Source organism: Acromyrmex echinatior, chromosome 2 (genome assembly GCF_024713525.1).
Source record: "Acromyrmex echinatior isolate Ae372 chromosome 2, ASM2471352v2, whole genome shotgun sequence".
Classification (NCBI taxonomy): Eukaryota; Metazoa; Arthropoda; class Insecta; order Hymenoptera; family Formicidae; genus Acromyrmex; species Acromyrmex echinatior.
The window spans coordinates 6,899,447-6,927,052 of record NC_141853.1 but is presented as its reverse complement, the minus strand read 5'-3'; the positions used below and the strand labels follow the sequence as shown (position 1 = coordinate 6,927,052).

General features: G+C 33.8%; 2 protein-coding genes across 9 annotated transcripts in view; one reads left to right on the top strand and one right to left on the bottom strand.

The window, feature by feature from the left end:
* Positions 1-27,606, bottom strand: part of tei (irregular chiasm C-roughest protein teiresias) — a 358,357-nt gene that overhangs the window by 9,185 nt on the left and 321,566 nt on the right. The gene's annotated exons all lie outside the window — the stretch shown is intronic.
* LOC147910437 (uncharacterized) overlaps positions 1-27,606 on the top strand; it is a 214,598-nt gene that overhangs the window by 114,199 nt on the left and 72,793 nt on the right. Inside the window, exon 3 of one of the 6 annotated variants that reach the window (XR_015548475.1) lies at positions 23,882-26,025. The exons of the other annotated variants lie outside the window; for them this stretch is intronic. The gene's annotated coding sequence lies outside the window, so the exon portion shown is untranslated. Of the gene's footprint in view, positions 1-23,881; positions 26,026-27,606 lie in introns of those variants that run through there. 6 annotated transcript variants of the gene reach the window in all.

Genomic DNA, 27,606 nt, shown 5'->3' with positions numbered 1-27,606 from the left:
ATATTTAGAAATTGCAATGTATTATTATTCTTCGATATTATGTTTTAAATCGCGATATTTACCGATCCCTTATTGCACAACTGTCTCTAAATATTATTAAACAAATATTATTAAACAAATATTATTAAACAAATCATGTTATTAAAAATAAATCTGCTTTCCTCCTCTTTTGGTACAAGTGTCAACGAAGTGATAGATATTACTGTAACGTGATAAATTTCGAAAAAGTTCTGGAACTGAAATGTACGGTCGGGGTCCAGTGACCCCTGCTGAACCCGTTCCCGGTCGTAAATCTGACCTTCGGTGACACTTCCGGTGCAAGGGACGACCTGAAGGTGGAAGACAGGGATCACAGATTAGGACTACTGTCATCCTCGACGTCTGCCGCCCTTTTCTGTTTACCGTCACTCATTTGTTTGGACCTTATTAATGATGAATAGTTTGATGATGACTATATTAATGGGACACGACAAAACAAAAGAAATATTACGTTAAAAAAATCTTTTGTGAGGGTCATATTCACGAATTACTTCTCAGTTTCTTTTATCCAGCATTTTTTAACCGGTTATAGTTATAAGAATGCTGTATAGTAAACAAGAATACCTGTTTTGACCTTTTTTCAATGTGCATCGTTGAACCGACATGGAAATAGCGTAACGACTTTTCAGTATTGGCATGTATCAACATACGTCGATCAGCATACTTTTTTATTTGGGCTTTAGGAAAGTTTACAATTGTATACATACTATGCTTGCCGAACATTAAATTTTAAATTAAATTCTTGACAATGAATTTAAAAAATTCCATAACTAATAAGCAATTAAAAATGTTGAACAAGAATCGATTCCAGGATAATTTTTAAAATTATGTTTCTATTCCATTTTTCTAAATAATCACGATTATTTTCAAGAATCAAAAATCATCTAACATAATAAATTAGAACAATAGTTTGATGGAATGCGGTTTACAGCACCGCTGATTTGTGCAAATGCTTCAAAACGTCTTCAGGATCCAACGAGACGTGCAACGAGATCGAAACGCAGAAACTTGGCACATCGTACGACAATGCGAGCAGCCCTTAGCCACGTCGTGCGGAGTGTTCGCGCGCGCAAATTGCAATCATGGGTTTTCGATTTCCCAGCCTCAAGGCGATCGCGATTCAGCAAATTGTCTCGTACTACCGTTCGAATTTCCTCTTGTCGACTACGAGAGGTTTGTCGATATAGAGTTTCAGCTACGCGTTAGCGTTTGCGGGTCGGAAAATCGGACGAGGCACTTCGCCATAAGAATCGGAACGAGACAAGATTTTCTTCATTTTCTTCGCCTCGACAAAAAAATTTCCGTCTGGATTGGACGAGGCACTTCGCAACGCAAAGTAAATTATGCAAGAATAAGGTTCAGAGTTTCAGGTGGTATGGATTTTCTTAAGTTTTTCTTTACGACTGGATTAAAAAGTGCTCCAAGTGATTAAAATAATGAATTAAAAGAGTAGCAAGTCACATAATTTAGTTAATTTATTTTCTGATGCTGCTGTCTCTCTCTAAGAATATTATTCTTTTAATAATCAAGCGATTACGTGTTTATTAATAAAAATTCTTTGTACATGCATACAGAATATCTAAATTTTATGTATTTCTGTGTATTACACTATACTATATATGTATAAAAAATAAGTCAAAAGAAAAAATTCTATTTTCGAAGCGGATCTCGATGTTTAATAATATTCATATGCAAATTTGCAAATACATTCTTCAGTTCTATAAACTGCGTGTCGATTTAGTTTGTCAGACTTGAAACGCAAAAAGAAAAAAAAAGTTATTGTCTACTCGTGTGTCTGATTATCTCGTAATTTATTCAAGTATTCAAACCAATTGGTCAACAAGCAGTTACTATAACAAATTGCACAGCATCATCAGCTCTTTAGTCTACGCACTTCAGCTAATTGAAGTGCGGATGTCGCTGCTTAACCCCAGTCACGACCTCCCTCTGGGCTCATTTTCCACTCCACGGGAAACCACGTCCATCCCCAACCATTCTATTCATTTTTTTTTCTTTAGATGGCCTCCCATCTGCACAGATTTCCTGCTTCGTAAAGCAAGCCTTCTGACCTCGACCGAGCCGTCAGTAGAGTGAATAGAAGCGGAGCAGTATAGCCAGCAACCGCGGCATCGTTCATGAATATTCCTACGGCTGAAATTGCTCGAATATCTTGGAGGTAGTTCTTGTCCCTGCGGCGAGGGGCGACTCTTTTTATCATCCTTCCGTTAGCCCCACTTCATAGTGACGCGTAATAGCGGCGACGAGAAGTTATCAAGCTCATGCATGTGGTGCAGCGCTTTCTTTCAGCATACAGCTTTTTTTGAATATTTTTACGCACCTATAATGATATCGTTCCGATCCGTGAATTATTCAAGTGCATGCTACGCATGATCTGCGTGCCAGGATTGCATCTGCAGAAAATGAACGAAGCTAAAAGCCTCGTAAAAATGAACACGATTTTTTTTTTAAAAGTTTACTTATAATTTAAAGTTAAATTAAGTTAATTATTTGAAGTTAGAAATTTAATTACAATTCCTAATATTGAGTTTGATTGAATGTGTTAATTATCGGATACAAATTCTAGTGAAATTATGTACCGAAAGCGTTGATGTAATTTTAATTGCTAATCTTTTTGCATTTCTGCATTTGCATTTGTAGACATTCTGCTTATCAGTTCTCTCTTTGTTCTCACTATCCTTTCATTTCTTTAATTATAATTATTATTTATTGTTCACTATTATTGTTATACTATTATTCATGCTTTCTTTTAAATATTAAATTTTATTTTATAATTTTTCATTGTAATATTTTAAACCTGTTTTTACTTACATATTCTCAATAATAAATATCAACATCTTCTATAAATATTTGGTCTTAAAATGCAGTTTTACGAAATAATAATTAATATATAAGAAATATTCAAGAAATATAAACAAAATGTATAAAATTCGCAAAAGGTTATTATTAGGCATAAAATTTTGCCCCTTAATAAAAAATGAAATATTTATTTATTCTGTGTTTTGTGTGCGTGTGCGTGGGCGTGCGTGCGTGTGTACATATATTGATTGATATTCATTTATTAAAGTTTCATTTAAGTATTTTTTTATAATTGCGTGATCATGTCAAGATTAAGTTAGATATTTTAATAAATAAAATTTTTATGCAATTGTGAACGGAATTGAAGAAAAACATCGTAAATAAGTTTGAAAGGGTCGGTATGTACGCCATTTGGTTTCATGGTGCACAACTGGCGACAATGATTATGAGAGTGTTAACGATCGCTAGCCGGCTTAGAAGAGCACAACGAGAATCCGTGAGCTGTGTTCAACTACATACAGTACGTCTTCCCCGAAAATGGGTCTTCCTTGAGAAAATTTCCTTTCCTGAATTGCACTTAGAACGCACCGCGACGTTTCCGGAAGGAATCTCTTAGCAAGTTAAATGAATCGCAAACGATTGCCTACAATGGCAACGTGATTCATTTCATTGTGCACCGTTAGAAAGAGCTTCGATGGGAACGATCGTCAAAGTAACGAATTTCCTCGTGACGATTCAACATCGTATCGTTCGCTGTGGAACGGAAAGGTTGTACTTTGTCCGCCACGGAATTTAGATCGATAGCGACACGGATTTGAATCTTTTCGCCGAACATCGTCCGTCGTTTAAAGAAATTACGGATCGATGGCCCGTATTTCCAGTTATCGATGGCTTTCGTGATACTTTCCGAACATTATGTGGTGTAGGAAGGAATTTAAAGAGAAGAGGAAGTGTTATAGACAATCTTAGAGATCGTATCACCAATTAAATGATTTTCTTTAAATTGATAATTAAGTTGATTGTACAAAATTGCTTTAACATATTTTGTAATTTGATCTCTCAAAAAAATGTAATTACAACTTTTTAAACAATTTTAAATTGTCTTAATTTATATTCTTAAATTAATTTAATTTTTTTTAAATTTAATTTGTTAAAATTTAAAGATTGTTGCAATCTCTCCTTTGCATAGCAATTTATTAAATTTACTAAACGAGTACCGTCTTAAAAGAAAATTTTCTGTAGGGTATATTATTTTACAAAAATGCAAACTAATATCTTTTCTTTAAAAAAGAAAACAAGCATTATTATGTTTCGATAAATTTTTATGCGATGGAATTTTACTTTGTGATGTCTTATCGTTACATCATAAAATAAGTTAGACTTCTATCTGCGTTCAAATTCCACTTACAAGTACAAAAGGTACACAACGATTTCTTTCAAATTTGACACAAATAGAATTACGAAAAATATTTAACATATGTATGTCTTTCTATTTTTCTCGTAAATGGTTTTAAGAGCAGTTTCAAGCTCTTTTAATTTTCACCCTCATATCTATAAATACAATAAAATAATAATTTAAAAAAATGAAATTTAATGTAAGATATAGGAGTTTTTGTAAATCGCATTGTTATTCTACTTTTATAGATATAATAGTCAAAATTCGAAGGAATAATAATTACTCTTAAAACCATTTTTAAACAAAAATAAAAAGACATAAATATAATATTTTTTATAGTTCTTATACATTTGTGCCAAACTGGAAAGAAACCGGAGGTATCGTTTGAATAAATTTACTTATTAGACGAATAGACAATGCAGAAACGATCAGACAAGAGTGGATATTTACTATGGCATTAAAAGAATTTCACTTGTGAATCGCCCAATTCAAAATCTATCTGTGGAATTGCTTCTGAGAACGGCGAAACGAATTATTCTCTCACGTTCGTTCACGAGCACAACAGCCTGCTAATTAATTCATTAATTTCCAATCTCGAAATCAGCGACGTTGCATTTCGGGTGACAACAACTACTCAATGTGTCTCGATTACTGCAAGATTGCAGACACATTTCAGCATGCATGCATCGACATGCGATAAACTCCCTAAAGGGATTCCTAAGGGATCTAACAACGTGATATTTGATGACATTCGAAGTACATTTTCAATGATTTGATAATTCATTGTTTCGCGTCGAGAACGATTCGTTACGTTAACTTTTACATCTCACTTCGATTCTTGAGAGACATACACTTAAAAGAGTAAAAAAGATGTCTATTTTCACATATTTTTTTTGCGTTAGTGAGCGTTATATAAAATTGTTAATTAAAAATGTTAACAAATGCCGATAATTGTTGGCATCAAAAGTAATAACAGTTTTAATAACAGTTTACGATAACTGTCATACAATTTATTACAATAAAGATTCAACAAATTCTTGAAATGTATTAATAAATCTGTACTAATAAATATAGGGAATTTTTAAAGTTTTCTTAGTGTTTTTATGAAAACAAACAATTTTTTGACACAAAATTGTATCTTTTAAATTCAGTTATTTTATTAAAATTAAGAATATCTAAAATCGATTATGACAGAAAGAAGATTTATTAATATATTTCGAGAGAATTTATTGTTTCTTGTTTCAGATAAACTGTAGAAAAGTTACAATAGTTATTGTTGATTTACCACCATATACGTAAGCTTAGTGTTAATGTTTGTGTCAACGTTATTCGTTAATATTTTTAGTTGAAGTTTATGTCACTTATTAATATACGTGTAAAATATTAGTCGAGTAAAGTTAATAATTTTCACAAAAAAATTCATAAAAATAGACGTCTTTTTGACTTTTCTGGTCTGATGTATATTCTCTCTCAAGGATCGACGATAATCACCCTGGCTTGGAAAAATGTTCCAAGCTTTTCATCAAGACCGCGCGTTGCTTCAGGAAGACAGAGATATATTAAAATTACATTACGGTTTTCGCAAGTCATCATGAGATTATTATGCATGAGGCCACTTGTTGTACCGGTTGGGTCTGATATAGCCGACGACCTGGCGAAAATATTTTCCGACAATCTCTCACGTCGGACTAGAATTTCTGGGAAAACAGAGAGAGGGAAATCATGGTGTACGCGATCGTTCCCCTTGGCGGGAACGATACATCCCCGCAAAGTTCTGACGCTATCCGTGCGAGGATTCACTCGGTTACTCGTACTTCAAAGCGATAAGCATCAACGCCCCATTCAGAGTCGCGATAACGTCCGCGAAGCAATGCCATTGTTTCAAGGCGTTAGCAAGTGGCAGCAGTTATCTATTCATTGTTCTCTGTACTTATTAAAATCGAGATGATATTCGCAAATTCTACAGATGTTGGATTAATTATATTTCGCGCTACACATAAATTTTTTGCATTTTCATCGCTTTTGTTTTTGTTTTATATGTATGATAACTAACAAAACAATTTTCTTTGGCGTAATGAGACTAGAGAATCTTTTTTTTTTACAACCAAAACTGCAATCAGAGTCTAATTATACAGAATTAATTTCAAATTCACATTTAAAATTAAGATATTCTAACAAGCTAAGCTTTAAAAGTATGAATAGGATTGTTAATACACTTAAAAAGCTTAACGTGAATTTTAAAACAAAATATGAAGATAATTACCAAAATAAATTATGAATGCTGCGTTATTACGAATGTAACAAAAAAAAACTCAAATAATATTCTTTTGCAAAATGCAGTCGCGAAATAATTTTCAAAGGAAATCGCACGAATACTACTTTAAAGATGTCATCACGCTGTATTCAGTCTTCTTAAAATTTCTCATGACTTTCTTCGCTTGTGAACGCGAAAGGCGATCAATTACACTTCGGATAAAAGCGAATAGGACTAACAAGGCTAACAGAAATTAGCAGAAAACCAAATTGAAGTTAGTCCTCAAGCATTCAATTTGTCCTAAGTTAACATTGGCGCGGTTTGAATCGTTGTCTCTTTAATTTTCGAAACTTTTTTTCATTTTCAAAAACGGTAAGAGATACGCTGTTTTCCAGAGAGATACCTTTGTCCTCGAAAAGTGTCCCTCTTGAAGGATAATAAAAGGTCGAGTTCGTAATTGTGTCAAGAAGAGGACACCCACAAACTATTGCTCCTTTCACAATTCGTACCCTCGCAATAAACCTTAGAAATCGTCGTCGAATACGGCTCACCCTTGCCTGAGGGGACGAGTTCGATATTACTGTCATCGCATACACGATGAAAAACGTTCAATTCTTTTCTCTCGAGTCAATCCTACGATTTCGACGATATGCGTTCGACTCGAGGGGCCGGCATTTTATCAGCGGGATATGATGGGTTTCGGTATTCATACGATACTTTGGGGAATGATCGCGCATGTGAAATTATTCGTGCGACGATAGCGGCTGATATAAAACTGTTTCTATCACTTATCACTGAATTGTATCACCGAATTCTCGGAACATTGACCATAGAATGTCACTATGTATTGTACACTGAAAACACTATTGACAGTGCGCTTTGTGAGAATGTAAATGTTTTACTGTTATATTCGATATCTCCCCGTTTCATTATATTGACATGTGGATTTTTTTATACCAATTGACAATTGTCAAGAGAGAAAGATTAAAACATTCCTTTATACATATATGTTTACATATTTAAAAAAAAATTGAATCTATAAAAATTAAAACATTTCTTAATTAATATACTGAAATATGTCTACTGCAATAAAATACGTTTTTATCAGTATTGAAACATTTTTTATCTCAATCTTGGATAAGGATCAGCTAGCGTCTTAGATTTGTTATCTATCTCTGATGCAGCTTTTTTCCATTTTCTTTTATATTATGCTCCGTTCATTTTATCCCGGTCATTTTCTTCAAGTACTATCATTACCGCCGCCGCAGCATCTTTGCATACCACGTGTTCACCGTTGCATCTTTAGGTCCCTCGAGGACATCGTACGAGCTCCCTGCAAGACTCTTCTAATAAGTTTATGCATTGTTCTCTCTAGTCGGTGTTTCTTTTTTACTACTTCACCGCGGGCATGCAGAAGATATTTTCATCGAAAAATACTTTTCTTTTTTATGAATATGAACTAAAAGTTGTCGTCTTGTTTACACTTATTTTCGGCAAATTCAAATGCACCTGTTAGCTTCTAATTATATTCTTACTATTTTCAAAATACTTAGAAAATTTTTTACTATATATAGTTATTAGATTAATAATTCTAATCCTAGACTTTTTCAAAAAGTAATAGTTTTAAAATCATAGTTTAATATACATATCTAATTATGTTTAGTGTTTCAATATAACATACAGTTTCATCGAAAGCAGATAGACATAGAGGGAGATATTCGTTTTCCTCCATTTTAAAAAGTTATACTTACATGCACATATTTTATATTATTTTATATTTCTGTTATACTTATACATGATGAATTATATTTATATTAGGTCATTTAAAAAGTATCCGCGGTTTTTTGTTCAATTTTTGAATGAAAAAACCGCGGATATTTTTTAAATGACCCAATACAATATTAAGCGTAATTGTATTGTAAGTAATTGTAGTTGTAAGAATTGATTGATCAATATGAAGAGAATATTTGACTGTGACTAATTCATACAAATACAATCACTTGTAACTACGCAATTGTACTCTTTAAATTCTTTGGAGTAGAATCTCACTTTAAGAAGTGAAAATTGAACCAGTTTTAGAAAAGAGTGGCTAATTTTCAATCTTTATGAGTAAAATTTCATTATTTAGAGTGATTTCAAGAGCAGGGAGTATGTATTACATACATATATACAGAATGGACTTTATATTTATATACATATATATTGTTTGCACATTTTCCGCCGCAATCCACACGCCAATGATCGGCGGCGCCTCGTTTCTCTTCTGGTCCGGATAATTGCCACGTCGCGAGAACGTCGCGTTTATCAGGCGAAGTGCCATCCGGCAAGAGTTTTACGAGAAACTTTTCTCAGTCGCGAGGTTTCACTCTCGTAGCGGCAATAATTTTATTTACAGCCGGCTGCACCGACGTTTACGCGGCTCCGTGCGGGCTCGAAAACTTATGCGTCCACGTAGTTAAAGTTACGAGTGTCACGAGGCGAAATTTACGCGCCGCGGTGGCGACGCGTATTACATGTATTGCGTAAATGGTGACCAAGTTTTAAAATTTTCCAGCGACCGTGTTTTAGGCAGCATTGTCGTGATGACCGAATGACTAATTAACCGTTTACTCAAGAACGTATGAAAACGCAATTAAACCTGCGGTGTTGCTTCGAAAAAACATCGACGGAGGTCGATATGATAGGATATAAAGCGCAGTCGTATTTATGAACGGAAGAAAAATAGGTTGTCGCAATGTGCCGTAAAACGGGCAGTGGAATCGGCTGGTCAGTGAGAGCTTTCTCGCAAAAATGCGTCGTTATTTCTCGGCCCGCCAGTTTTGGCACTTTGTTGTCCGCATTGTTCGGCGATAACTTTCGGGCGTCTCGCGTCGTGTGACATAGTACGCCATTGTTTGAAATACTAGAGTCTTGGCATGGTTGGTCTGTTAGTTACGATAATTGCGGATGACAAAAAATTATAGAACAACTGTTTTTTTATTGTAATAGCGTAACTACAGGTAATTGCTGCAGAGTTCGTTATTGGGTTATCGTTTACTGTTTGGTAACTGAATTTATCAACCGAGTTTTACGAGTATTTGTATATTATTGAAGTATAAAATTATATTATGATAAGATATAAAAATACAAATATAAAAATATAAACAAACAGAAAAATTGACAAATAAAAAGATGTTCTTTACTTTAATAAACGAAGAATTTATTTTTTCACTTGAAATCTAACTGAAAAAATATTAATACAATAAATAGTGTATATGCAGTGAATTCATAAGAAGTCAGGTTTTATATTATCTTTAAAGAAATATCTGCTTTTCAATTATTTTCTACCCGATATCAATATAAACTAAAACGTACGTGCGGCTACATGAAAAATTAAAAATCAAAAACTAAAAGCACAATGGATATGCTGCGCTACTGACTCTATACACGAGAAATAGTTTGAGAATGGAATTGGCAGATACATCATATATATATCAAACAGCACGCGTCCTTTCAGTTATCGAACGAGAACGAGAGATAAAAGGCGTAGCAACCCACGAGTAGAAAACACGATAGAGCCCCGCGGCGCCTTAATTGCATTTCCTGCTCCATTTTCGGCGATGGACGATATCGTCGGAAAGCTACAAAGCTGATTTCGAGGAAATAAACAGCTAGAAGACTGAATAAGCCAACGGTAGGATAGGCAAGACGCGAGGACTCTAACTTTTCGCCATCGTCGCGACTTTCTTTTGAATCCGCGAACCAACCCCCGACCTCAGTCACGGTCTTCGCGCACAGGAAATTCGCGTAGAAGAAATCAATCGCGAGAAAGGAGCCGGAATACGTTGCGATCCGTACGGAGAAATGTTACAATTGAAAGAGATTTCGGAAGAGAAGAAAAAGGATAGATGGGAAGAATGGGGAGTGATCTTTTGCGGAGGGCGAGATTGCGCGAGAGGCGCGGAATTTCTCGGAGCGGAACGACATTGCCGCGCGAACTTGTCGGATAATGTAGGTTAATCCCTTAATCGGGGTTATTAGATGAAATTTTATCCCGCAGGCTTTAGTCAGTACTTTCGCCGACTATCCTGTGTGTCCGCACAGACATTAGCGCACCCTTATTAAATACCTAATAACGCTTATGAGTTAATTCACTTTTCGAGAAGCGTTAAAAAGTCGTCCGGCCAGGAAGTTGGAAAATGGAGAGCTGAAAAGGCAATTGTGTCCCGTATTATAGTAATAGCTCATTACCTTACATTTTATTAGGGTGGAAGCGCGGACAGCGGTATTACGAATTTCTTTTTATTACGTGTTTGCAATTTTATTAAAAAGCAGCATAATCAGCTGCTGCAGTTGCTACATTCTACATTGCTTCTCGTACCAATGTTGAAAATGTCATTTTGTAATTATAATAAAAAGTAAAAAGCTTTACGTTTTATAATTTTTCTATCCTGCTAACGTATATTCGTGGATTATAAAATGCATAACAATAATATTATTAAGATCATCATTTAATTTCAAGTGAATTAATTGATCTCTACATAATTTATAAAATACCTCATATTATCACGATGTATTATATTTGGATGGATTGTATTATATTTTGCGTTTTTGCTGCGCGATAGAATATAACTTTCATTTTGAAGAACACATCCAGTTAATTTGTTGCTTTCATTTAAAATAGCATTTATATCATTGATATTCTCGATCAGCTGAACTTTGGCTGATGAGAAATACATGTATAGTTCACCTAAAGAGCAAAGAAGTATTATACATAACGCACAATGTGACTGAGCAGTTTTTCAATTCGATATATTATCAAGAGATAAAAAGAATGAGAAAGGAAAGGAAACATACATATGATGTACATTTATTTATAACGTTTGAATCCATTCCGATAAGCTCTTATACATGCATATTTTAAGAACAGCTTTTCTCTTAACGGCGAGAAAGAAATTCAAAGTTAATGTCATAGAGATAATAAATAATGAATAAATATGTCTATTTAATAGTCACATTTGTTATATAAACATGTGGTATACATAAATATTAATTTGTTCTTTTTTTCTTGATATCTCAAAGAACATGAGAGACAATATCAAAATTAGTATGTACTCTAAATTTAATAAATCAATAACTAAAAATATAAATATAATATAAATTAAAGTAAAGTAAGTCAATTTATAAATAAGTAGATTTATAAAAATAAGAGAATTTTAAAACCTTTTATATTACAATCGCAATAAAATGGTTATTTCTATAAATATTCCTATTGTAATAACCTCAGTTTATTTTAATCTTTTATAACGTGAAGTTCTCGGTTTTATCTTTTTGAATTTTTTGTGAAATATCTGTATTTTTAATGAATATCGTTCATTAAACATTATTTTAAATAAAGCGTAAATTTTGTAAACGCTTTTTATAAACGAGGAAAGGCATTAATCTATAACAGAAAATATAACGCTATAACGCAACGTCAACGATATAATACTACCGAGCAATTATACGTCAAAGTTTTAATATTCAAACTACAATTTGTGCAAAACTGAGGGAGCCTTGTAATTACGTGTTCTAATTTAGGGATTAAAATACGAGAAGACGTGCAAAAACTCTTCGGCGCGCTTGGAGCGCGCGATCGCGCGCGTAATGCCGAGGACGATAATTGAAATTGGATACGAAAGGAGGACTCGGTTAATAAAGCCAATTACGACGATTCCAGAGAGATGGGAACGAGCGTCGAGCGTCAATGTCGAGAGAGAGAGAGAGAGAGAGAGAGAGAGAGAGAGAGAGAGATTTTCTCCCTAAGATAAGAAAGCCTTTCTTCTTTTCATCGTCAGAAACGCCCCTACATCGAGAATAAATTGTACTGATTGTGAATTACATTACAGCAAAATCCCTATCCTCGTTGACGAAACACGCGAAACACAATACGCAATTATTCGTCAATTAATCGGATGATTTTGCCTTCTAGCGGAACGAAATTTAATATAGATGAACTTTGCGATAATAATATATAGGTATAATAAAAAAAGGTATAATAAAACTAAGCACGGAACGCAACCCATTATATCGATTAATTAATCCTTTTTGATTATAGAATTAATTACGCAGGAATTAAATCGCTTAAATAATTCTGTCGTCAAGTCTGGTAAAAATATGAAAAATGAAAGTAATTCATATTACATATTATATAATAGTCTTTGCATTTTATAATTATATATTTAGAAATATGGAATTAATGAAGTTATTGAATTAAAAAATGTTAATATCAATAAGATGATTATATTTTAAGAAAACAAACATAAATATAAAAACTTGATTGTAACGTGCGCGACAAGTACAGTTTTTATACTTCTCATTAGTAATCTCATTTGTACAAAGAGAATACTAAAAAAGCAAATTGAATTTGCGTATCCGTTGATCCGCTAAGGAATTCTTATCAGCTTCTCTTAAAACTGGCAGCAACAACCGAGATTTCATGAAGGTACATGAACGCGAAGAGGTGGACAAGTCCCGCGGGACGATATGTCGTTTTCCCAGCTATCGGTTCGCATCCAACTTTTCCTACCCTTTTTCAAAGGCCGGCAGATGTGGGTGGGTGGCAACAAGACAAATTATCAGGAGGTCGTGGATATTCGCCCCCTTCGTTCGTGGCGTTATCGTCCTATAAAAGCCTGTGCGATGTCGGAGAAGTATATGGGAATGAGAGTACGAATGCTGTATAAATGTGTAGGATAACTAAAAATAGGTAAATTCCGGAATAATCCAGCTTTATTGTTATGCTTTTACTCGAATGGCTGTACATTACTAGTTGGCACAATTGGCAAATCGCTGTCGTTCAACGCTTTGATGTATTATATGATCGCAGAATATTTGGAGATAAAATTTGTGATTGTTGTACAATAAATATCTTGTGATTATATTTATTTTTTATAAAATATGACTTGTATTTTATAATATAATTTTACTGCGATTATGATATCATAATAATAAATTTATTTTTATTATTGATTGATAGTAATTTTGATCATTTAATTGATATTATTACTCATTTCGAAAAGGAGGATGTTAAGTTTTGGCTGTTTTTTGATCAAAATGAAAAAGTTTTGAAATGAAACAGATTATACATATATCATATTAAAGAATTATTTAAGTGGAGTCGAATAGTATATCGCTTGGGGAAACATCAGGAACATGGAAAAATCATTATCGAGAAGGATTGCAATAAATATAGAAGTTGTTAAATAAGATATCAAGATAACTTGGGAATTAAGCAATAGAAACTGTATTATGAGTATTTAAATACATATAACTTGATAAACATATTCGTTATTTAAAGCTAGAATTCAAAATCAAACAATTATTTTGTATTAGACTCTTTGTTGCTCGTCAATCGCTCAAAAAAAATCTCTAAATATATGTATTGTAACAATACAGTTCTTGTTGCTCAAATTCCAGGACATTTTGATATCTTACTTAATAACTTTTTATCAATAAATATGTTACAGTATTAGATCTATTGACTTTTATCACGGTTTCTCTTATGTTTCCAATATTTGCCCAAGACAACCGATACACTCGACTTCGCTTAAGAAGAGAGAAAATAGAGTAGCTCTCTCTTTAATTCATATTAATTTATATTAAATTCATATTAGCTATCTATATAATTTGTACATCTCGGAACTTCTTCATTTTGGTGAAGAACAACTAAAACTTAACATCCTTCTTTAAATATTTTACTAGAATAAATGGAAAAGCAGTCTATGTTCTTAGAACTGTATAAAGTAATATATCGATACTTCCAATAGTTATTCTTCAGGGAATCTTCGGACACATCGTATCGTTATATTAGTAGAATAAGAATCTACACGTTACTTTGCGAAAAATTTATTAATGAAGCATCTTTTTCCTGTATACTATCGTATCTTCAATACGAAAGTAATTAAATAAATGGAGCCGTGATTTCATAATAGAATATGTTACATTTCAAAACATTATCAAAAATATAAAAAATTTCGTAGATTATTCTATCTATTATTACTTCTGATTATCTACGTAATTGTAAAATCATCTATTACATCAAAATTATAAGATTATCTATTTTTATTATGATTTCAGGATTATTCATGAACAAATTTTTCGTAAAATTTCGATCAATTTTTTTCACAATTCTTTGTTATTTTTTTTACATAATATTATATAGCCCAAACATCCTTAAATATGTCATATTCCTTTATACACTGCCAATGCTGAAAATTTATAGTGTTCTCACATAACGTATCCTATAGATTTTCAGTACTAGCAATGTATATAGGAACACAACTATAGAACGTGGAAAGTAGATTACAGTTAACAACTTGATAGCCGAGAAACATCGTCTAGAATAATGACACTTCACAATGTCTATCGCTAAAAATTGTTGCGAATTTTCCTGAGAACTTTCCTAAGTATAATTTTAAAATTTAATAATGTCTTTCATAAATTAGCGAAGAGCAAAAACATTTTGAAACGCTGAATAAGGTACCGGCATTTACTTATAATACCTACGTGCAAGAACTTTTACTTCTCATTAATTATTGCGGACATTTTTCATATACTGCAGAATATCGTGCGTGTCAATACGCTGATATTAATTATTTCGAAGCTCCTTGTAGGGCAGATGGTGCGAAAGCTTGTATGTCGTTGCAGCAGTGACGGAAGCGAGCAATTTGTTGCCGAAAACAGTTTTGCTGGGCTTGACATCAAACGAGTTGAAAGAGTAACGAGGTGCATTCACTTTTTAATATTTAATAACAGGGCCGTAGGGAGAACGCAATTAGGCTGGCAATGTAAGTCAGCAGGGAATCTGTTATGGCGGTATCGATTAATTTGCAAAATAATGGCGTTTAATTAAATTTCCGAAGTCCCGCGGCTACTAGTAATCTGTTTCCTGATTATTTTATCAAATTTCTAAGAAGAAAAGGATTTCGAATACGACAAATGCATTTGGAATGTGATAATCTCGTGATTTCATCGTGTGCACGTATTTCTATTTAAAAGTCAGAGGAACCGCATCACCGGCGTGTTTCAGTGAAAACTATAGCAGCAAAATCGCAAAGTTTTAATGAAACAATATGGCGTTATAAGGGATATCACGCTCGACAATGTTGTATGGAGTACGTAGGAAAGTTTGACGATACCAAAATGATAGCGTTATCACATGTAATACACGATCCTATCCACCACGGAACTTTAAGAAAGAGTCGACTATATATAAAGAAAGAATATGCACCGAATCTTGTCCGAACGAGTTTCCGACTCGTCAGAATGCAACGGGCATTCGTATGTATAGCGAACTATTGCTATCATGGCTTCCCGAGTGTAATATTCTTATGATATTCGGATTACTTAGCTTGCGCGTCGGATACAGAATTCGAGAAGCTCAAGTGCATCTCGGGACTATCAGTAATTCTGCCAATCCGGTTACAGATGCAGAAAGAAATGCGTATTGTGACTGTCACGTATATCCTCAAAGGGATTTTATTTCGTTCCGCAAGATCGATCGAGGATCCAACAATGCGATATAAATTATAAAGATGGGTTTTTTATAACCATAACCGTGGCTAGAAATATGCATTAAGAAAATACCGAAATTTTTGTATATGTAATATTTATAGCATATTATATGTAGTAAGATTTAAAAGTTTTCGTGTCAAGCATATAAGATGATAAAAACTATTTCTATTTTTTAACATAATCTTCTTTAATTTTAATATAGATTTTTTTAGAACAATAAGTTAATTTGTCTGTATATAAACTAAAAAAATATTCTGTGTTCAAAATTATTTAACACTGCTAAAATTATTTTTTATCTCTTGTTTTCTTATATCACTAGTAAATTTTTTTCCACATAAATCAAATTTCAATTTTGAAAAATAATCACTAGAGGTTATATCGAGATTGTAGGGTGGGTAATGAAAAAGTTCCTGCAGAATTAAATCATTTTAAGAATAAAAATTTTAAATATTTTTTGATGGCACAGAAAAATTAATTTATCGTTCTAAACAATACCTATATTAAAATAAAGAGTAATTATATTAAAAAATTTATTTTTTATTACATTTTTTATATTCATGAGCTAAAAACTTTTGAACGTTATTACATATATAATAATTAAATTTCTCAGGAAAAAATAAAATAACTACGATTTACGCTGTGTGTAATACACAGCTGTTATATAAAAACATAATTTATTATCTATATAAATTTTAAAATTTGTCTCTGATCGGTAATAATTTAAAAATGTCATATGTGGATATATAATTTACATCTCATTATTTATCACTGCATATATTACTACAAGAAATAACGATATTTTTATTGAATAAAATATTTTATAGGATAATATAGGCACGTGTCTGTAATCTTATTTTTATAGGCAAAAAGTATATTATATCCGCGTAAAAAGTCTGTTTTTATTAATAAGTTAAAATGTCCAAAGTATTATTTGCAATATAAAATATGTTTTAGAGAATTATTCAAAAATTTGTTTGCACATATCATCGATTTTCCAAAATTTCCAAAGAATCCACATAATTAATAAGGTTTTGTACGCAATATTGATTTTTTCCTACAATCAAATAGACTTGTGAATCAAAAATAATACTTTATGATTAAGTAGCCAAAATGTCAAAATTAACAAGGTTTATATATAAAGTATATAATAATTTTTTTAAATACAGAAAGAATAAATAAAATTCTTACTAAAATTTTTCATTTATTCGTTCACGCAAGTTTTGCGAGTTAGTCTATTATTGATTTAATGATTATCGGAAAATATTTAATAAAAATTCCGAGACTAATAGATGTCGTTCTACAAGCGGCAATTTAATGAACACGAAAGTGAATACAAATGGCATTAATCATAGCAATCTCGAAGCCGATCGATTTATTCGGTACGGCGAGAGCCAGGGAAGTTTACCGCCAATAACCCGACACCGAGTGGAAATTGATCGACGCGTGACTGTGATAACTTTGCCTATTACGTGTCGGCAAAGTTTATGGAAAAAGTACGTGTCGCGGCTATCGTCTCGCGAAGAATACTGTTTAATGCGATAGGGATGATATGTGCGAACGTGATATGGTTAAATGTCATGTTTACATTCTCGATGACAAACAGCAAACTCAGCTTCATCGCGAGTCTTCAATATTCTATAAAACGAAGTTACTGTACGTGCATTTCATACCCTAGTTAAAAAATTAATACACGGCAATCTGCAGTTATTCATGCACCTCATTGATAAACGATTATATAACAAAAACACATGAAAATGAAAGCTTTAGCTACAAACTTTTATACAAACAACTATAGGTTATAAATAATAATTTTACCTGTATAGACAATACAATAACGTGGATAATAATGATATAATTAAGTATACATTTACGTTTGATTTTTGCAGTATTATTTAATTGTTATATGCATTGATTGCATCGTTAAATATGAATGAATAAAATAATAGATGATTATATGTGAAACTACAAGAGGTAACATAATTTAACTTAATAAACAATCTATCAATATTGATCGTATTTATAGTATGTTATAGTCCTGGCGCGCATACGAATTTGTCAACGTAAACTGGCAAGAAGAAATAAATATCTCTTCCAAAGAAAATACAAACCGTGATTCTGAATACCAACAAGTGCAGCCTGCTTGCCAACATTCATTCTCGAAATCTCGACCTGGTGATGCGCCTCTGTACTTTTTTCCTCATCCTTCCGCAATCCAGTACTCTCCGTAAGACGCCACTCTCCGGGACGCGGAGAAAAAATTCTTGGCACTACTTTCTGGATACTATTATTTCATATTCCCTCGCGAATACCTGACGTAATTGAGTTTTTGTAACCGTCGTTGGATTCAAGCCGATAGACTGTTGCAGCCGAATTGTATACATAATAAAATTGTACATCATGACAGGAGATAAAATCACGCGCGGTTATGCGCGACTTCTCGCGATGGTTTGACTAATATATTTCGCGGTTCCATAGACTCGCGATCATTGAGCGACTATTCATCGTTGGTACGCGTATCGAGCATTCACGGATGATGAACAATTATTGTGCTTGCCTTCAAGCTGATGTTGTGCGACCTTTCTTCATAATGTTGAAACTACATCAATGTCAGAAGGCCGGAAGAGCCGACTGTGTTGCTGAAGTTTCAATCGCTGCACAGTTTGGGACGATGTGTGAAATATGCGCCAAGATATTTCGTCGCAAAGCGGTTTGCCAGGAAGCATTGAATCGTGAAATGTAATATTATTTCTTTTCTCATCAATAGATGTTAATAAATTAGCTCAGATTTTAAATTCGGTTCATATGTATCTAAGATTTACTGAACGTAAATTATCGTATCATATTTTGATCTCATGTTAATTACTAGGGGGAATTTCTAATTGTCAGTCCCTAATTACAATACATACAGAATTATAGTTTATAATTATGTTCCTAATTATAGTTTATAATTATAGATTATAATTAGAAACTCATAATATATTAGCATTTATTTCGTATTCGTTGAAATTATTACAATAAATACGATTCGATTTATATAACGATTTTAAATTTCGCTAATTATTCTAATAATTGTTTTTCGAACAAAAGAAGAAATCATAATATAGGTTGAAAAATGTTTCTAGTTGCGAAACGTGTTTTGCTTTTTCAGGAATCTGTAATGGCAATATATGACGCCTGCGAAAATTCGCTTGATATTATCCTGGTCATTTTTCCAGGCGCTTCCCCATTGCGAAGCGAAATCGAATATCGGACGAAAGTTATCTTGGGGAAAAATACAATTTGAATGCATCGTGAAGCGGCGAGTCCAAACTCCATACGCGAAATGCCCGTTCGTCGACCCCGTTGCGCTCCAGAATCATTCTGTGCCAGCCCCTTTTGCACCCCCTCCCCGTACGCTTCCCCTTCATCGCGCGGTACCCTAGCTGCACAGCACAGCACATGCATACGAAATATATAAAACGACCTGCGCCAGTGCCAAAATATGGCGTCGTATATTCAAGGGTTGTATGAGGACGAGAAAGAAGAGCGTCGGGATTGGTTCGCTTCACGAGGGTCTTGGATGCGCCCTCCTGTTTCGCCACAACGACACAAACGTTGACATTGTAACTTTACGCTTCCCTCGATTGCAAAACGATCAAACTGTGTGTGAGCACATAACTGTGATAGTTAAAATGAAAAACAAGTTGAAAGCATAGCTTGCGGCCATTTTCTTGATACTTTTCAAGATACGTTGGAGGAACGATGGGGATCTTCTCAAGTAGCACAATATTCCGCTTACGAGCGAACTGGTTACGCAACGAAGCAGATAAATCAGAAATGGCAGATGTATCGAGAAACTCTGGGACGAACCTAAGAACGTATAAAGAGCGGAGATTGAATTAAATATCAAATATCAGTAAATAAATTGAAAAATTTTAACAAATTAAAAAGAAAAACGTGTACATGAATTGTACCACTTCCATTTAAAAAAATCATAATTTTTTTTATATGAATCTGTGCTTTTATTCAACTGTGGAAGCGATTTTTAGAATTGTAATACTATAGTGCCACAACCACGTTTCAATTTGCTACTTCAAGCAATTTCCGGGGTTGAAATCCGAAACACGGAAGTACATAGTCCTACCGTCCGGTGACTAACGCTTGTTTTTATGCCGTTCATGACGTAATGGTAACAAAAATCAGCGGTATCGATCGACAGTTTCAATAAACCCGCGGGCAAACATCTCCGGAAGTCGAGGCTACGCTACTCTCGGCGCGATTCGGCCATGTTACTGCAGCACGTAGCCGGTTAGCGTCCGTCGAGCCGAGTAATGGCCAGACATTTTCTCCGGGCTGGCCGTTTCGGCAACGCCCGAGTATAAATGGAGTTGTCGATATTATTCGTGGCGCCGGACGAGGTATTGTTCGCGAGTTATGAGCGACCGAGCGTCACAGGCGGAACTAGGCTTGCAGCAGGAAACGGAAACCAGAGCCACCAGAGGTACCAAAACCCCCTCCCTCCCCCCCTCTTTCATCTGTCCGGCTTCTATCCATCGAGGTGAATGGAAACGTTTGCGATATTAACACTTTAAACTCGGAAAGTGAGACACAATGGCGTCGTGCAGAAACGGCATCACGAGATCTCAATGTCGAAAGAAACGAATTGTCGATTCATGAAACGCTCGAGACGCCGTACGTAATTTTCCTTCAACGTGAAGCAGGTTTTTATCGGTTTTTCTTTTGTGATCGACGAAAACTTCCCAGACAACGATACCCGGAAGTTCCCGTAGTGACGAGACGGATTTCTAGTTAAGGAGAGGTTTTGCCTGATCTGCCGAGGAACAAGGCACTGCAGATTGCACTTGAGTCGCACTACTAACGATAATTTGATGACAATAGGGATCTCACTGTAATCATACAAAAGTTATTTGATCACAAAAAAAGAATCTCTTTTCATTTTAGAAATTTTTTTTGGCCATTAATATATAGTATGTATTTTCCAATTCTTCTTTCTTAAATTCAACATATTGAATTATAATGTAAAATATCACGAGTTTGCTGGGCAGATTACGATTTTTTCAAAATAAAACGCAAATATGTGAATAATTTGAACGTTTAATTATATTAAAAATATAGAATATTAATCGTTACAAAATTGATAAAATACACCACTATGGTATTTGATGAATTATTCAAGCAAGGAGAAAAAGAAGGTTGAGAAAAATTCTATCAGAGATAATAAGCGATAAAAAGAAGAGGATCCGCTGTCATAATCGTGTCGAGATTGTACGGAACATTTCAGAATTGGTGTTTTCATCGACGAACAATGGTGAACCAAATTCTTCGGGACAACTGCCATGATCGGCAGAATTTTTCAGTAGAAAACGCGATTTCGTCGTGATTGGCCACTTCGTCCGTAGGAAGAGTTTGAGAGGATGGGAAGAAAAGGGGTGGGCGATCTACCCCACGGAGCTGGCTGAGATTACTGTCGAACATGTCGACCGGTTTGGACGTGGAGAAATTGTCCCTGGAAGACTCTGACGTTTCATTTTCAGAGCTGGCAACGCGCTGTAAGAACCATTTGTATTCTACTGGTCGCCTGGCATTGTTTCGATCGAATTTCTTATTACTGCAATAGCATAAATCGGTTAATAGTGTATTTTTTGTATATCTGTATTCCAGAAATCTTGCGAACAGCTTCCAAATAATACATCTTTTGCGTAATAACATAAAAGTAAAAGAGTAAATCATGCGTATTATTTCGGTCGGTCAAATTTAAATCTTGATATTATGGATAATAAAAATGTGAATAAAAGTCACATTTCTTTCCGATTTTGTGATGTTAATTAGAAAACTTCAAAATTCGATATCCTTTTTAGAATACCCTCCTAGAATAAAAATTAGAAGAAACAGTTTGTATCTATCTTAATTAGCTAATATATGACTATATTCAAAATAAAATTATTATTTCAAAATAAAAACGGCGCAAATACTATTTAATGAACGAAGTGTGATGTTAAATTAGTTTACTTTTGATTGGTAGAGTAATTTTTATCTAACTCATGTACAGTAATAACTTAAAAATCACTTTTTTTGAGTTGTCATTTGAGGTGTCATTTTTAAAGTAAAGAACAACATCTATTATAAATGAAAAATACTATTAAGTATTATTTTCAATTCGACAACAATAATAGTCATCGTGTTATTATAACAATTATTGATCTGTTCGAAGTGTATATAATTAAATACAAAGTAGGGATATTATCAATATAAATTTTATATTATAGATAATAACGAATAACTACTTGTACCAACATTAATTATTTAATCCATCTGCCAGTAAATTCGTATTAAACACATCGCGTGAATGCATAAAACGAACATAACGCCATGTATTTATGCAGGAGTCAATTATTTGATCATATGAAATATTAATATTAGTTTGATGTATCGCTAATACCTGACGTTCGTCAACGTTAGTTAGTGAATTATCGCAGTCAAATTTCTGCTCGAGATTATTCGCAAGAATCGAGCCTTTTCTTTTTGCTCTCAATGTGATTATAATTATCTATACAGCCTTCACTTCGACAATAATGCTAATTAATCTCCCAGACTAAAATCATCCTGTCGTGTAATTAATACGCTCTTGTGTCCCTGGTGCACATCCGTCATCCCAGGATATACTATAGATATATACTATAGTTACAGATCCGTGAGGATCTGCGGCCGACAGATATTGCATAACGCGTCGAGAGAGAAAAAAGCCTGCTGACGAGAGTGCAAATGACAGAAACGTGAGAACGAAGAACAGGAATGGGTTGCCGTCGCGAATACATATAATAATTCGGCGGGACAATGCCGGGTAGAATGATAGGCGAAAATGAGGGAGAGAGGCTACTGTTATTATTACCGAGCGGTATCGCCAAATGAAAATCTCCACTCGATTTCCCCGAGCTAAATGAGGAAAAAGACGAAACATAATAAATTTCGCGAGCCGATCGATCGAATCAGGAAGAAGAACGATTAATGACGACTTTCTCAGTTCGAAAAATTCAGTCTGATAACGCTCGAATAAACGTGTTTGTTTGTTGTCAGACTATCTGACGATAGTGAATCGAACGGTAAACTTTCTTAAGATCTTTTCATTCGCATTCAATGCACGAATTGTTCTCTGATCGATCAATGTCGCGTAATGAGCTGTTCAATAATGAACTGTTTCATTTGCCTTTGTAGAACCGATCGATTGGGTAAACGGATAATTGATTAGGATTTATGTTTAATAAGCATATAATCTTGTATAATTACTTGTTACTCTTGTATACTACTAGTGATAAGCATTTGGTATATAAGTAATAAATGCTTTGCGTATATATATTCGTAAGTATTTTATGTATCTTTTGATGACGTTGACGTACTTATTCTTTCATTCTAAATGCAATGTGAATTAAAATAAAAGTATTTTATTACTACTCTAGTTCATTTCTAATATAATATTTTCTAAGAGCATTAGGAAGTTTTATTATAACGTGTATTATACCTACATAATATAACGCAGAACCAAATTTATTTATAAGAAATAGGGTGAATTGAACATTATGGTGCAAAATTGCATGTAGTAATGAAATTATAGTAGCGATAGTAGATAAAACAGCGGAGTAAGCTATCAAACATGCGAAATTGAACGATGTTTCGAAGCAATATAACGTATAGAAAATTAAATTATTTTGCAACTCGTTACAGCAACTATGGTAGCACTATATTATAATTATCAATCTACGAACTTCCATATGAGTGTAAAATATATAATTAAATAACTGTTGTGTATGTAACCGTGTGTAATTATGTCTCCTTAATTTTATCAGATTTCGTCGCAAGAATCCACGGTCATGCCAGGAAGGAAAGGGGAGAGGAACAGAAGCTAAAATTACATTGCACAATGTTCGAGCGTGCGAATGGAAAAGCTCCGGGGCCAATGTAATTTGCGTACCGAGCTCTATGCAAGTGTCACCAGCAGGCAGGAAATGCTTTTCTCAAAGTCGCGCCAAGTTCTAGCCGCGTCACTTTGCGTAAAACTGGCGCCCGGGCAAGTCAGTTACTTCGCGACTTCTTTCAAGTCCGTCGCGATACTTCATCTTCCTTTCCAACGATGGATTCTCAAGAAATAGTTTCACAGAAAAAAACCTCTGTCTCTCTCTTTCTTTCTCTCCTCTCTTCCTCCTCCTCTTCTTTCTTCTGCATATACATCGAGGGTCATGTCGTAATTTAGGTCCTAATGGCTCCGAGGTTGTCTCCGGAAGAGTAGTAACGTAATAACACCCGGCCACCGATAACCGGTTGTGATTACGTCGGATGTAAGTTCCGGTTCCGCGCGGAATATATAAACGGGCAGATAAAATCAGCTTATAGCCCAGATAGCGAGTACGCGCGGAAGCACCGGTTGATTCATGGAGATGTATTTTTCGGCGTACTGATCGTCGATCGTGGCAATCGCGATGACCACACACACCCACCCACACACATACACACACATACACCATGTAATAGAGTAATAGAGTTCTGAAATCAATGGGCTGTATAACGAGTGCCCTGGGACCCATAACTGTAGCGGGCGTATGCATACACCGTATAACGTGCTGTAACTGCCCCGGCTTTTCTAATCAACGCCAGCCGCACCGGCTACACCGCGTTAACGTCACAATGCACCGCAAGAAATAAAGCGACGACCCACGTGAGATAATGCGCGTGAACAATACGCGTGACGGTACATCCGGCCGCGAATGATGTTGACAGGTGCGCTAATTGTCGCTTGCGCCTATCCCGCCAATCTGGATTTGATCACAATAACGCTTTGATATCGCCGTCATTTATATTTTCTCATTATCGCATCTCGAACTATTTAATTGCGATCATTACAGCATCGAAAAGAGTTATGTTTCAAGCAAGGATGGTATATGTCCGACTATTGATCGATCTGTATCACTGGATTCGTAATAATATGCGAAATGTTTCAACGTTATATTCCATTAAAATGTTTTAATTGAATAATTAAAAAGTACATATATATGTTTCAAAACATTTGAGTTTAATTTCCAAGAGTGTGAATTGGAGGCAATAAATATAGTGAAAAAAGTTTATATAAACATTTTCCTATTATTTCCGAGTTACAATTTTATTTCAATAATTCTCGTTATAAACTAAAGCAGTACAGTCGATTTCATTCAATCAACCATCAATATCTTCATCAATATGACCTTATTGATATCCTTATGATTTTGTATAATTCACAAATGTGAATAGAAATATGTTTAACTACCTAACGCCTTATTTCTAAAATATTGTTTGGAATACTTATTTATATTTTAAGATTTTTAGTGCAAGTTCAATTTTTCTGCTTATATTATGCGAAACTTATATTTTTATCTCAAGATATGATAGTAGTTATAAAGGATGTGACGCACTTTTACAAGCGTCTGACAAATGCAGTCGCACTGACACGAACTTGTGTCGTCAAACACAAAGCTAGGATGACTAAAACGTAGTGCACGTTCACGATCATGTTCGGCGAATATGATGAGGTAGTGTGTTTGACACCTTCAATGTGTTCATCTCTGTCGTGATGGTCGTGCCTCAGGCTGAGGAGACAAGCGAGCAAACAACACATATAGACGTGTTTAACATGTGTATTAAGCAACGGATGGAATACGTCGGTTATTAAGCAGAGCCTTGCGGTAGGAAAGCAATCATGATTCGATCTTATGTAATAAAGGTACTTCGGATCGAACATATCTGCAGTAGATAACATAAAGTTTATCAAGAATAAAATTATCGTTTTAAAGCAAAATATATTTATTAATATGCAGAATATATTTATTAATATACGTACGGATATATTATAGAAATTTTGTTTAAACCTATAATAATATAGAAGATTCGAAAGTAAAATTTTACGGTGCATACGATTCTATGTATATTAATTCGGTTTTGAAATTAAACACCCGAAAGCTAATTTCAGTATTTGCTTAACCTTTGCATACGCATAGATATTAGAAATGTGCACGAATGTACTAGATGCATAAAGTGCTCAGTGAAGCGTTGGTATAACCGCAGGTACCGCACTAAGAGCTGCGAAAGCGTTATTTTTCACATTACATCGTGGAAAAGAATCCCCGCATCGTGGACGTAAATTTTACTTAACGCTTTTATGACGGAACAATACACCAACAATTCATTCTGACCCAGTTTGTAGATCAGCCACAGGAATGGAGCTTCGATGTCGTTCCTCTAACTGGATATAGAAAATCGAAGTTGCATAATCTGACGAATCGAGAGCAACCACTCGACAGTAACCACGTAGGCTTATCTGGTATCTGCTGTTTCAACAATGTCGGCCTCTGTGCCAGCGATCCTCTCTCGATATAAAAATATAGCGCTACTTTTACTATACGGATATAACAATATTGCAAAAGCTCGTCGGTGTTTAATTTACAAATTCCGTTAGAGAGAATACGATAAATCGCAGCCTTTTTTCCATGTGTGAATTATATTGCTGAAAAGAAGTTGAAATTAAATTCTTGATACTTAATATCTCTGTAACACCAATTCTTAAATTATTAATTTGTTAATTATACTTGAATTTAATAGAAAAGGTTTTCTCATCTGTTTTTGCATCTGTGAAGTTTAATTGCTCTTAATTTTCAATTATATATATATATATATATATATATATATATATAATTGAAAATTAAGAACTCTATATATATATAAAAGTATAACGCTTAAAGAATCCTTACTAATTATATGGAAAATTGAATCCTGATTGAGTTAGTTTTCACATATAATATGTAACTTACAATATAACGAACATAAGATATCGTAGACATAGGGCTTAATAATAGAATAATTATTTAATTAAATTTAAAATTTTTTAATTAAATTTTGAACTGCATTAAAGATGTAAAATTTGTGATCTGTCTAGCAAAACTTAACATATTTTGAATATCCTTCGAAATGTCTTATTCAATTCCATTACTTTTCAATTAATGGGAAAGAAAAGTATTGATAAAGGTAATAATTACGCAGTTACACAAAAAAAATTTTTATTCTGGTGATTAGACCATGATATTCTTATGTATTTTGACGCTCTGAAATCCGATGTCTAAATTGCTCTATTACGTCATAAATTTCTTTATTAACAGAAAATAATTCAATTTTGCAGTATTTTTAACCTACCAGTTTGAAATTATTAATTTTATCAGCTTGCATATTAAAAATCATAAAAGGTTCTAAAAATACTGGAAAAGTTATTTTCTATCAATTAAAATAAATTGCGACAGAAAACAAAGCATTTTGGAAATCAAATTCGATTTTAAAATGTCAAAATATTATACATAAGAATACTAATCTAATCTTCAAATCGTTTGTTTTGTGTGCTTATGTCATTTGATGTCCCTTTTGAGTAGGGTTATTAAAATAATCATTTTCTGTATATCAAAACTGTTCTTTTTCAAATTAATTAGAAAATGATTGAATGAGGAATGATTGATATTTCGAAAAATTTCTAGAAAATATTAAAACTTTGATAGTTGTA